This window comes from Bos grunniens, chromosome 5, assembly GCF_055505025.1.
Source record: "Bos grunniens cultivar Pamir isolate PY7600 chromosome 5, Bosgru_T2T1.0, whole genome shotgun sequence".
NCBI classification, from domain to species: Eukaryota; Metazoa; Chordata; class Mammalia; order Artiodactyla; family Bovidae; genus Bos; species Bos grunniens.
The window spans coordinates 120,579,461-120,592,559 of NC_141169.1; the positions used below are offsets into that span (position 1 = coordinate 120,579,461).

At 59.0% G+C, this 13,099-nt stretch overlaps 1 pseudogene; it reads left to right on the top strand.

Moving 5' to 3' along the window:
* The first annotated feature begins 821 nt into the window (after positions 1–821).
* On the top strand, positions 822–1,961 carry LOC147373284 (palmitoyltransferase ZDHHC3 pseudogene; annotated as a pseudogene).
* The last annotated feature ends 11,138 nt before the right edge of the window (positions 1,962–13,099 follow it).

Consider the following 13,099-nt stretch of genomic DNA (forward strand, 5'->3'; position numbering starts at 1 on the left):
ACCGTCGTCCTGTCCGACTCATTGTCTGACACCAGGAAGTCCTCAGGGCACCCAGAAAGCGCCAGAATTCCTCTCGAGACAGAGCGTCCACTCACCCTGGGATGCCCCTGGGTCACCAGCAACGTCCTCCTCTGTGGGCGCTGACCCCCTCTCTGCACCTCGCCCCGGGCTCCAGCCCCATCCCACCTGTGTCTGCACCAGAGCCGGCCACTGGCTGCTCCCCGCTGCCCTTCTCGCAGCTTCCAAACCCCAGAGCCGGCCTCTCCTGAGCGGCTCTGCCCCGCAAGCCCCTCCCACCGGGAGTGCTGCTCATGGTGATGCTCCCCCAGCTGTGTCCCCTCCACCATCCCGGATGCTATACTCTCATTAATGCAGCCAGGCAGGCATGCCCTTCACAGGCAGCCTCCTTCCAGCTCAGACCCACCCGCCTTCCTCACTCTCTGTCTGCTGTGGGCACTTGGGGGACGGCCATGCTGGCCTCTGTGCAGCTGTCTTTTCTCAGGACCCACTTCTTAGACCAAGAGTCTAGAGCTGACCTTCCCGAATGCTGGCCATTGGTTCAATCCAAACCCATCCTTAACCTCTTGATCCCCGGCAGCTGAGCACCCAGTGCGGTGTCCTGACCGCGTGAGGCAGACGGGGCGGAGGGCCGACCTGCCATCAGCTGTGTCCAGCTCCTCTGGGGGCCGGAAGAGCCCGCTGAGACCACCTGCGGGCTGGAATCCTGGCGGGTCACTCACAGGCCGCTCATCTAATCCCCAGCTGTTTCTCATGCGCAAACTGGGGAGTAAACCTTTGTGCTGTCAGAGTTGTGAGTACCAATGAGCCAGTGTACAGAGAAGTGCTGCCCCCCGAAACACAGGTGCGCTACGCACGCACACACAAGAGGAGCTGCGGTGTTTCCTCCTCGCCCACATTTCCTGTGAGGACCTTAAAAGGGCCGCGTGCAACACCGGGCTCACGCCCCCAGCCAGCACCTCCGCCTCCTCCAAGGTCCAACGCCCCATTCGCCCCAAACAAAGAAGTCACCGCCGGGAAGGGGCTTTCCCGGCCGAAGGGGGGGCCCTTTCTGTGTTCACAAAGCCCCCATTGGAGGGCACATTCTAGAACACTGCGGTGGGGAGGAGGGGAGTCCCAGGAGGAGCCTGGGAGGGGAGGGCGGAGGCGCAGGAGCTCAGGGACCAGCCGACCTGGCCCTGCGGAGCCCGGCCGCGCCGCGCGTGTGGTTCGTGCCCGACGCCCTGGGCATCGTGTGCGCCTCAGCCACGTGGGTGCTGATGCTGAGCCAGGGCGCGCTGCTGCTGAGCGCCTGGCTGCTCCCGGCGCAGCGGCCGGCCTACAGCGCAGTGCACGGCTCGCTCTCCCACCTGCTGGCCTCCCTGGCCCTGGCCTCCCACGCGCGGACCATGTTCACCGACCCCGGCGCCCTGCCGGTGGGCGCCCCGCCTGCGCCCGGCCTGGCAGCCCGCTGCCCGCTCTGCGGCGCCGTCCAGACGCCGGGCGCGCACCACTGCGGCGTGTGCCAGCGCTGCATCCGCAGGGCACACCACCACTGCCCGTGGGTCAACAACTGCGTGGGCGAGGACAACCGCAAGTTCTTCGTGCTCTTCACGCTCTACACGGCGCTGGGCGCGCTGCACGTGCTGCTGCTGCTCTCCGCGCCGGCCCTGCGCGCCTACGCGCGCGGCGAGTGGGACCTGCAGACCCCCGTGCTCCTGCGGCCCTCGCTGCTCTTCCTCTTCGTGGTGGCGCTGAACGGCTTCCTCTTCGCTGGCCTGATGTTCACGATTCAAATACGCAGCATCCTCACCGACCCACAGAGTCAGCCGGGCGAGCCGGGCCAGGCGTCCGCGTGGACGAACCTGAAGGCCGTCCTGGGCCCGCGCCCCTCCCCGGCCTGGCTCAGCCCCTTCGCCTCCGCGGGACCTCGGGCCGCCAGCGGGCCCCAGGCTGTCGTCTGAGTCCGCCTGTGTGAACGCAGCTCCCTCCGCGGAATCGGAACAGATGATCCTCAGAAAATCGCCGCGAGACTGTAAACGCCAAGCCGCCTTTTCTCGTGTCCACCGACGAGACCCCCAGAAGAGAGAATAAAAGCGCCAGGTTCCCCTCTGAGCAGCAGGTGGGGTTTAGGGCCTCCACGCTTCCAAGGAAATACGCAAGACCGGCCCCTCCCCCCAAAAGAAATGCGACATGTGCCCCTTCTTTCACTCTGCCAGCACTCTCCTGGGAAAAGCGATTAAATCCACAACATCTGTGAGCAAAGTATGGTGAATCCGTGCAGAACCCCATTACAGGTGGTAGCTACACACCGAGGCAAGGGTGTGACCGCCTGCACGTGGCCCGTTGTGAGCTGCCTTATCTGATGCAGAACCATCGTTGCATTCTGGTTATCTCAGCTCCTTAATGAGGGATTATGCTGTATAATGTGTCAGTTTGGGTGAGTTCCTATTTTTTTAGGATTTTTGTATTTATGCTCATCGATGAAATGAGCTTAGAGATCTCTATTCCTTTGCTGACTTAATCTGTTTGTAATTTACCAGACCCCACGATGCATATAAAATGAGCAGGGCGGATGTGGCTCTTTCTGTTTTCTGACAGCCTGCGTGAGGTTGGCACCAGCGCTTGAAAATTTGGACCTCACCAGTCAAGCCATCAAGGTTGGGTTTTCTTGTTTAACTTTTTATTTTGAGATACTTATAGGTTAGAATGAGGTATTGGATGGCATCACTGAATCAACTGACATGGTTTTGCGCTAACTCTGGGAGGTCGTGAAGGGCAGAGGAGCCTGACTTGCTGCGGTTCGTGGGGTCATGAAGAGTCGGACACAGCTCAGCGACTGAATGACGACAGATGCAGTGGTGAGGGCTCATAAAGGGCTCCCTGCCCGCTTCGCCCAGCTGCTCCCGTGGTACCAGGCAGGAAAGGCGCCTGACTGCAGCCTCACGTCCGACGGCAGTGCCAGCACACTCCTTTGACCCTGTTCACAGTCCCTCGGTTTTACACACACGCGCTTATGTCTAACTTGCTCATCTTCACACCAAGCCTGAGGCAGCTAGAGTTTTCAGCCCTGCTTTAGAGATGGGAAGACAGAGAGATCGAGCAAACTCCCCAAGATGACACAGCAGTACCTAGTAAGGCTGAGAACTGGACCCAGACAGCCTGGCCCCAAGCCGGGCACCTCCCCACCACGCTGCCATGCACGGCCAAGCAGAAACCCGAGAGGGACTGGCCCCGTGAGGACGGCCTCACAGCCACGTAAGCGCAGGGCGAGCTCTCTTCTGATGCGGACGGCTGACCTGTGACCGTTCATCCCATGGGTGCCCGCAAGGCACAGGGGGGCAGGGTGCAAGCTTGACAGTGAACACACAGCCCTTCCCCCGGGAGGCTTTTCAGTGATGAACCAGAAGCCATTTCGGGGAGATTAGGTAGAGCTGAAGCTGGTATGAAGTCTGTAAAACAGAGTGAAAATGTCACAGGTGAGAAGGCTTAGCCAGGAGATAACATCTGTGTCCCAAAGCCCCAGATCTCAGCCAGCCGCTGGGAGGGTTCCCAGTGAGGCTGGTCCAAAGGGTGATGACCCACGGAGGAAACGTCGTGCAGGCCACTGGGCTGCTGGTGAGGGTCCGGAGTAATCAGCAGGCCTGGTTGCAGGTGGGGAAAAACATGGATGCTTTGAGACGGAACCACGGTTTGGATCCCTAAGTACTCATGGGATTATAGCCTTTTAAGTAGAATTGTACAAAGTGGTCTATGCAAGTGAGGTGTGAGGGCTCCAACTCCTACTGAGACCCTCAGAGGGGCCAGGAGGGGCAGAGCCCACCCCAGCCCTTCCAGGGCCAAGAGCGCTAAGGAACACTCACAGCCCCTGCAGCGAGGCAGCCATGAAGCCCCTCTGGTTAGCTGCCCCAGCGCCCGGGGGTCTCCCTGCAGGGGCGCGGCCCAGTGCAGACCTCACGCCAGCTCACCCTTCGCAGGGTCCTTCTGAGAAGGGCACCAAGGGCTACAGGGCATGCATCCAGAGCCGGTCAGCCGTGGGCAGGCACTGGGGCGCCTGGACCCCGGCTCCCGTCCAGGACCTCGGCGTAGATTAGCGAGGCAGGCAGGACGCGGTTGGGCACCCCTCGCAGCCATCGAGGTGAGGAAGTGACAGCCGTGGCCCTGGGGATGTGGATGGGGAGGCGACTGCGTCTGCTGGAGCCCTCCAGACCTGCCCCGTGGCCTCAGAGATAGTGCCCTCCCGCGGTCCCCACCTGCCCAGCCACACACCGGCAGGGGCAGCTGGGCTGGAGCGAACACAGCGGACAGGGCAAAGCGCCATCAGCGTCCAGCCCAGCCCGGCGTGAACCCTGAGGTTTGTACCTGAAGACCCCAAATCTCTCTCCTCTCCTCCTGCCCCCTGGAGGTCTGAACAGAAGGGTCTCCCATCTCGGGGCCGTGAAATCAGAGCCGTGTGTGACCTCGTACGCATGGTCCAGCCACAGGCATGCCCAGAGGGCCGGGCTGCCCCGTAATCCTCATGAATTAAACGCACGTCCCCCCCGCACCGCCCACACAGGGCTGTCCGCCAACTCACAGTGTTACAGGCAGCACCCCATCTGAGAAAGAGAAACTTCCCCAGATGCTCTGTAGGGGCTGCTTTTCCTTACGCAGCGCTTTGTGGGAAAGATTTAAATGAGGTTTGGGGGTATAGATTCTAACTGGTTGCAAGATAATTGCTAACAATGAAAACGGCCAACTTAGCCATCAAGTCCTCAAACTCTAATTTTATGCGAGAATTAGTTCACAAATATATAATCCCAGCTAGCACGTGCTGTCACTGTTACATCTGAGCGATTCAGACTTTCACCCCCAAAGTTATTTTAAATCTGTCTCCAGAGAACATTTAATACGAGTTTGGCAAATGACGTTTCTGTGGACTCCTCTGGAGGTGTCATTTGTCAAGTTGCCATCTGAAATGTAATTTGTGTCATTTGCTGGGGTTCATTATTGCAGATATTAGCAATCAATATTTCTTCCCTCAAACAGGACAGCAGCTGGCCCTTAGGAACCCATGGAAAGATTTCTCCTCCGTTTTAAACTGTCGTAGAGGGTCTTCCAAGTGGGCACTGATCACCCCTCGGGGACAGGGACAGTCAGCTCCCAGTACCTGGAGTCTGAGGATGAGACAGAGACAGAAAGATAGAGAAAGACAGAGAATAAGAGACAGACCCTCAGAAACAGAGACGGAGAGATGGAGCTGCGCTGGCAGGAGCCCAGGGAGCCGAACAGGGTCCCCACCTCGCAGGTCGCCACCACGCAGGGTCCCCATCACACAGGGTCCCCACCATGCAGGTCCCCACCACGCAGGGTCCCCATCACACAGGGTCCCCACCACGCAGGTCCCCACCACGCAGGGTCCCCACCACACAGGGTCCCCACCATGCAGGTCCCCACCACTCAGGCTCCCCACCACACAGGGTCCCCACCATGCAGGGTCCCCATCACCCAGGGTCCCCACCACGCAGGGTCCCCACCACGCAGGGTCCCCACCACGCGGGGTCCCCACCACCCAGGGTCCCCACCATGCAGGGTCCCCACCACACAGGGTCCCCACCATGCAGGGTCCCCATCACCCAGGGTCCCCACCATGCAGGGTCCCCACCACACAGGGTCCCCACCATGCAGGGTCCCCATCACCCAGGGTCCCCACCATGCAGGGTCCCCACCACGCAGGGTCCCCACCACCCAGGGTCCCCACCATGCAGGGTCCCCACCACACAGGGTCCCCACCATGCAGGGTCCCCATCACCCAGGGTCCCCACCACGCAGGGTCCCCACCACCCAGGGTCCCCACCATGCAGGGTCCCCATCACCCAGGGTCCCCACCATGCAGGGTCCCCACCACACAGGGTCCCCACCACGCAGGGTCCCCATCACCCAGGGTCCCCACCACGCAGGGTCCCCACCACGCAGGGTCCCCACCACCCAGGGTCCCCACCATGCAGGGTCCCCACCACACAGGGTCCCCACCATGCAGGCTCCCCACCACCCAGGGTCCCCACCACGCAGGGTCCCCACCACCCAGGGTCCCCACCATGCAGGGTCCCCACCACACAGGGTCCCCACCACGCAGGGTCCCCACCACACAGGGTCCCCACCACGCAGGGTCCCCACCACCCAGGGTCCCCACCACGCAGGGTCCCCACCACACAGGGTCCCCACCACGCAGGGTCCCCATCACCCAGGGTCCCCACCACGCAGGGTCCCCACCACACAGGGTCCCCACCATGCAGGGTCCCCATCACCCAGGGTCCCCACCACGCAGGGTCCCCACCACACAGGGTCCCCACCATGCAGGCTCCCCACCACACAGGGTCTCCACCATGCAGGGTCCCCATCACCCAGGGTCCCCACCACGCAGGGTCCCCACCACGCAGGGTCCCCACCACCCAGGGTCCCCACCATGCAGGGTCCCCACCACACAGGGTCCCCACCACGCAGGCTCCCCACCACACAGGGTCTCCACCATGCAGGGTCCCCATCACCCAGGGTCCCCACCATGCAGGGTCCCCATCACCCAGGGTCCCCACCACGCAGGGTCCCCACCACGCAGGGTCCCCACCACCCAGGGTCCCCACCATGCAGGGTCCCCACCACACAGGGTCCCCACCACGCAGGGTCCCCATCACCCAGGGTCCCCACCACGCAGGGTCCCCACCACACAGGGTCCCCACCACGCAGGCTCCCCACCACACAGGGTCTCCACCATGCAGGGTCCCCATCACCCAGGGTCCCCACCACGCAGGGTCCCCACCACGCAGGCTCCCCACCACCCAGGGTCCCCACCATGCAGGGTCCCCACCACACAGGGTCCCCACCATGCAGGGTCCCCATCACCCAGGGTCCCCACCACGCAGGGTCCCCACCACACAGGGTCCCCACCACGCAGGGTCCCCATCACCCAGGGTCCCCACCACGCAGGGTCCCCACCACACAGGGTCCCCACCATGCAGGGTCCCCATCACCCAGGGTCCCCACCACCCAGGGTCCCCACCATGCAGGGTCCCCACCACACAGGGTCCCCACCATGAAGGCTCCCCACCACCCAGGGTCCCCACCACGCAGGGTCCCCACCACGCAGGGTCCCCATCACCCAGGGTCCCCACCACGCAGGGTCCCCACCACACAGGGTCCCCACCACGCAGGCTCCCCACCACACAGGGTCTCCACCATGCAGGGTCCCCATCACCCAGGGTCCCCACCATGCAGGGTCCCCACCACGCAGGGTCCCCACCATGCACGGTCCCCACCACGCAGGCCCACAGTGGGAGGAGGACACGCTGAGGAGGGAAGGCCCCCAAGGCTGTAAAGGTGAAGCTGAGTTCAGACCACACAGGTCCCAGCGGATGCCCCATCTCGAAGGTTGTAAAGGCCGGTGCCCATCAGTGGTGCCCACTAGGTCTGCAGGCACTGGGTAGCATGAGCCACTTGAAGCTGGGAAGCTTTGGGACCCATCTGTTACGCAGCAGAGGCTAACTGATACAAGGGACGTGGGACTTGGGTGGGTGTGCTTCCTTTTTTACTCAGTAGATAAGAAGACTGTTCAGACTATATGTAAGATACAAGTATTAACCTTCAGTAAACCCTGGATTATCTACCACCCAGGCTAAAAAAAAAAAAAAAACAATTTCTGAAGCCCCCTGAGTGACCTTCTTCAAACCCACCCCTGGGTGAAACGTCACCCTGAGTTCTGTTTCCTGCTCTTTGGAATTTCAAGTCCTTTCCCCACACCTGCAAGGAAGCCCGAGGGAGGCTCTGGACCCACGCTCCCGGCCACTCACCCGCCCTCACAGCTGAGTGTCCCCACTGTCTGAGCCTGTCACACCTGGCTTGTCCACTCCACCATGCCAGGCAGTTTGCAGAATTACAGATGTCACCGCGAGGACGAGTCCAACACCCGCCCCAGCTCAGGGTTCCTCCGGGTGCCCGGGGGGCCGAGGCGTGGTGCCCCTGCCGCTCACTTCACATGCACGCTCGTCCACGCGGGCCACGACGGGCAGTCTGGATGTCACTTCCGTGGGTCCGCATCTCAAGCCTGCTCCTTTTCACAGAGTCTCTCTCGAAGATCCCCCCTCAGTTTACACCCCAGTCCAGCCTCCTGCCACCGCACCAGTGCGCCATGGCATCAGACTGTGGACAGGTGTGGGAAGCGTTCTTAATTACAGTTTTAATTTGCTCTCACTGAACACCGGGAGCTTCTCCGCTCGGAGCTCCTGTTTCTCTTCCAGGCTCAAATCCTTCGCTCATTTTTATCTTGTTATCTGTCTGTTCCTGACTGATTTGGAAGGTAGTTACACATTCTGGACACTAATCCTTTGTCAGCTGAATGCATTGAAAACATCTCCTCCCAGTTGGTGGCTCCTGTGTCACTTATTTATGCCGCTGTTGATGAATTTTAATGGAGCAGAATTTGTCAGTCCTTCCCTTTCGTTTCACTTCTGCGGTTTTAATAAACAATTTCTTAGTCGGTGGTCATGGTATGTTCTCCTGTATTGTCTCATGAAAGTGTTACAAGCATTTATATTACCATTAAGTGCTTAATCCCTCCAAAACTGATTTTTATGTGTGGAGTGAGGTAAGAGCCCCTTTGCTTTCTTTTTCAAGATTTTAACCAATTTCTCCAGCATCAATTACTAAACACCTCCTTTCCCCACTGAGGGGCAAGGCCATCTCTGTTATTAACAGAAATCACACACATATTACATCACACAGATATTATATCCCACATATATCACATCACGCAGATACTACATCCCACATATATCACATCACGCAGATACTACATCCCACATATATCACATCACGCAGATACTACATCCCACATATGTCACATCACGCAGATACTACATCCCACATATATTACACGTTACTTCACACATTACATCATCACTTCCTCCTCAGACTCTCCACATTGTCAGGAGTGAACTTTGGCCGCCAGAGCTCCTCTGCACCCGCAGTAAAATCTCATCACCCACGATTTGCACTTTCTCCGCACACTGGCCTCTGAAGTCTCCTTACTGTGCTGTGCTCATTGCTCAGCCATGTCCAGCTCTTTGCAACACCATGGACTGTAGCCCGCCAGGCTCCTCTGTCCATGGGGATGCTCTAGGCAAGAATACTGGAGTGGGTTGCCATGTCCTCCTCCAGAGGAGGCCTCCTTACTTGCCTGATAGTCCAGTGATGTGATGAAAAGAACCTTCACACAGATGGCCTGTGGCATTTATCGTTGTTTGTGGTCAGATTATATTCATGGCGTTATTAGCCACACGGCCAGGTGTGGACATCCAGAAGTGGGATAAACCCCTGAATCGGCCACCTCCTCACCCGGCACTGGGATAAACCCCTGAATCAGCCACCTCCTCACACGGCACTGGGATAAACCCCTGAATCGGCCACCTCCTCACCCGGCACTGTCATTCAGACTTCATGTCAGGTTTGCCGGTTCAGTCACAACGCCAGATTGATCACAGTCTTTTCTGGCATTTCATCCTGAAATACACCCTGTTGAGTTCCTCCAGTGAAAGCAAGTTCCTGGTCTTGGCCTCAGACTGTCAGTTTTGAGCATTTTAGCTGGGTATAGAATCTGGACCGACGGTGACTTTCTGTCAGCACATACGAGGTAGCCCACTGCCCTCAGCTGCACTACTGCTGATGCAAGCCTTTCTGATTACCTCTCTTTCTTTGGACGGTAACATTCTCACTCCCTGGTGAAGTATATTTTATGCATTTGTGTGTGTGTGTGTGTACATCTGTGAATTTGCCTTGTGTGTGTGTGTATGTGTGTGTGTGCATGTTTGTATGGATGGATGTGGACGGACTGTTGTTCAGCCACTCAATCCTGTCCAACTCTTTGCAGCCAACCCCACGGACTGCAGCACACCAGGCTTCTCTGTCCTTCACTGTCTCCGAGTTTGCTCAAACTCATGCCCATTGAGTCGGCGATGCCATCTGACCAGCTCATCTTCTGTCACCCCCTTCTCCTCCTGCCTTGAACCTTTCCCAGCATCAGGGTCTTTTCCAATGAGTCGGCCCTTTGGATCAGGTGGCAAAGTTACTGGAGCTTCAGCTTCAGCATCAGTCCTTCCAATGTACATTCAGGGTTGATTTCCTTTAGGATTGACTGGTTTTGTCTGTTTACAGTCCAAGGGACTCTCAAGAGTCTTCTCCAACTCCACAGTTCAAAAGCACCAGCTCTTCAGTGCACAGCCTTCTTAATGGTCCAACTCTCACATCCATACATGACTACTGGAAAAACCACAGTTTGACTAGACAGACATTTATAAGCAAAGTAATGTCTCTGCTTTTTAATACATTGTCTACGTTCGTCATAGCTTTTCTTCCAGGAAACAGGTATCTTTATTTCATGGCTGTGTGTAGATGGGTGTGTGTGCATGTGTCTGTATGTATATGTGTGGGTGTGTGTATGGACAGATATGGATGGGGGTGTGCGTGTGTGTGTGGGTGGACAGATGTCGTGTGGAGGCATGCAGGTGCCTGTCTGTGTATGTATGTGGGTGTGTGTATGGATGGGTGTGTGTGTGGGTCTGTGTGTGTGCGGGTGGGGATGTGTGGGTGTGGATGTGTGTGCACACGTGTGTATATATGTGGGTGGGTGTGGATGTGTGTGCACGCGTCTCTAATGTTCTACCATTTCATGTCAACATGATCGAGGTGCATGTCTGCTTTCACTCACTCAAGGAGCAGAGGATGCTTGCTTCACTCTGGGGAGACCTTTGTCTAGCGTCTGTCCAGACACCACTCACTGCTGCCCTCTTTTCCCTCTATGAGAGCCTCTAGCTCTCCTCCCACAAACAGGAAAGTTGCTAAAAAGAGGGGAGAGTGTCTGAGCAGGCATCTGTGGGAAACACAGGCCACAAACTCAATCAGAAGTTTCTCCAGAAGCTGGAAAATCAACCTCCTTTCTTCATGGAAATGATGAAATTTCCATATCCCTGCCCAAAGACAGTGGCTCCCAGGGGTGCCAGGGCATGCTGGTGGGGTCCTAGGGGGGGGTCCCGGGCGGCAGGCAGATGGGCTGGAGAGCAGGACATGCCAGATGGCTGAGCTCGTCTACCAGGACCCAGCCACTCACCTGAGCTGTCCCGGGCCTCCTTGTCCCCCAGGACCACACACAGGTGAAGGGACAGGCCCCTGGGAGGGATCAGCAGGGCCAGGTCAGGGACCCACCCAGGACATGCCGTCCACTTGGCCCCATCTCCTTAGCCTTCTCAGAGCTGTGACAAGAGCCCCTGTGAGGAGCAGAGAGAGACTCAGGGGTGTGTGTGTGTGTGCGTGTGCGTGTGTGTGCGTGTGCGTGTGTGTGCGTGTGCGTGTGTGTGCGTGTGTGTGTGTCTGCGTGCATGTGTGTGTGTGTGTGCGAGTGTATTAGTCCATCCATGAGCCTGCATGTTTACGCATATGTGTTAGTGTGTGTGTGCATGTCTGTGCATTTGAGGTATGCCTCGTGCACACGTGTGTACGTGTGTGCAGTGTCTGGAGCACGCTGGTGTGACTGCATGTGTTGTGTGTGTGGACCTGTGACCGTGTGTGACCTGCAACCATGGGTGTACATGTGTTTGTGTGTGTCTGTGAGGCCCCCAGTTGGACCCTCAGAGCCCTCATGCAGTCTCGCGCTTGGGTCATGCTGGGCCCAGGCCATTCACCCAGAGTGGTCAGCAGGCCTTGCAGCCACTGGCCGCAGTGACTGAGCAGCAGGATCCCAAGGAGCAGGACTCCCCCGGGACACCTTTCTGCTTCTGACGCCCAGCCTGGGGGGCGCCTGGCGTCCGGGGGCCGAGGCCCCAGTGCTGCTTAGTGTGGTTCCTTGGGGTCCCCCTGGCATGACGGGGACACGCTGGCAAGAGCGACGCTCTGGGCACACAGAGGGCTGGACGCGGCCACCTCGACACCCATCCTCACCCTCGCGCAGCTCAGGGTCACCCAAAGGCGGTCAGGAGGAGGTGCCGACTCCTGAAGCCTGGGGTCACCTAGGTCAGATCCCAGCAGGTTGGGATCATGAAGCTGGAAGTCTCTACCCAAAGCCAGGACCAGCCTCCCAGGACCCTGCGTGACCGTCAGTGCTCTGCCCCCATGGCACCCCCCAAGGGCCCTGGGCCCAAACACGGGCAGCTCTGCCCTCAGCCACGACCGCCCAGACCCCGGGGCAGCACGCCCTTCCTCTCCAAGGCGCCCTCTCCCAGGAGCCCCAGCGCAGGCCGTGGTCATCCCGACCGGACAGTTCAGACGTGCTCCCCCAACCCTGTTCCCCAAGCCCCCTGATCCCCATCCCCCTACCCCCAAGAGAGCTCAGGTGCAATAGCCTAACACCAGAAGGGCAGTCTCAGGCCGCTGTCAGGAGGCTGTCTCATTAGGGAACACAATTAAAGGAGAAATTGATTTCTGGCCAGAAACGATAACAAAAGAGTTAGCCCTCCAAGGCGGAAAGAGGTGCTTTTGAAAACCCAGAGGGAAGGCTTTGAGATGCTAATGCAACCCCGAACTGCAGGGGAGGCTGGAGGACGGAGGCTGGGCGGCGTGGGAGGCCCCAGACCCTGTGTCCACATCTGGGCCATCGCCTCCACACCACGGTCTGGAAGCCCACCTTCTCCCCCAGACCCGGCTCTCGGCCACCCAGGCCAGGACCTCAGGCCACGGTCAAGGTGGACGGCAGAGGCTCCCTGGGGTCAAGGTCTCCAGGAATCAGGGGTGACGATGTCCATCCACAGGGCAGGGAGCCCCAAGTGATGAGTGACCTTCAGAGAGCGCCCCCCAGGGTGCCCCCAGTCCTGCAGCAGCTGCTCCTGTCCCACCCTCTCACCCAGCCCTCAGCTCGGGGCAGAGGTGCCAGGCAGGGGAGGTCCTGGCAGACACCCCGTGGGCCCAGGGAAGGGCGAGATCACCCAGGCACCCAGAGCTGGAGCGCAGCCCAGGGGCCACCCGCAGCATGGGCCAAGCGAAGCCCCTGGAGCAATCTGCATGAGACACCCCCACGTGCTCATGGAACACGATCTGGAAACACGTGTGCACAGGCGAGTGCACAAGCGTGCACATACCATGGTGC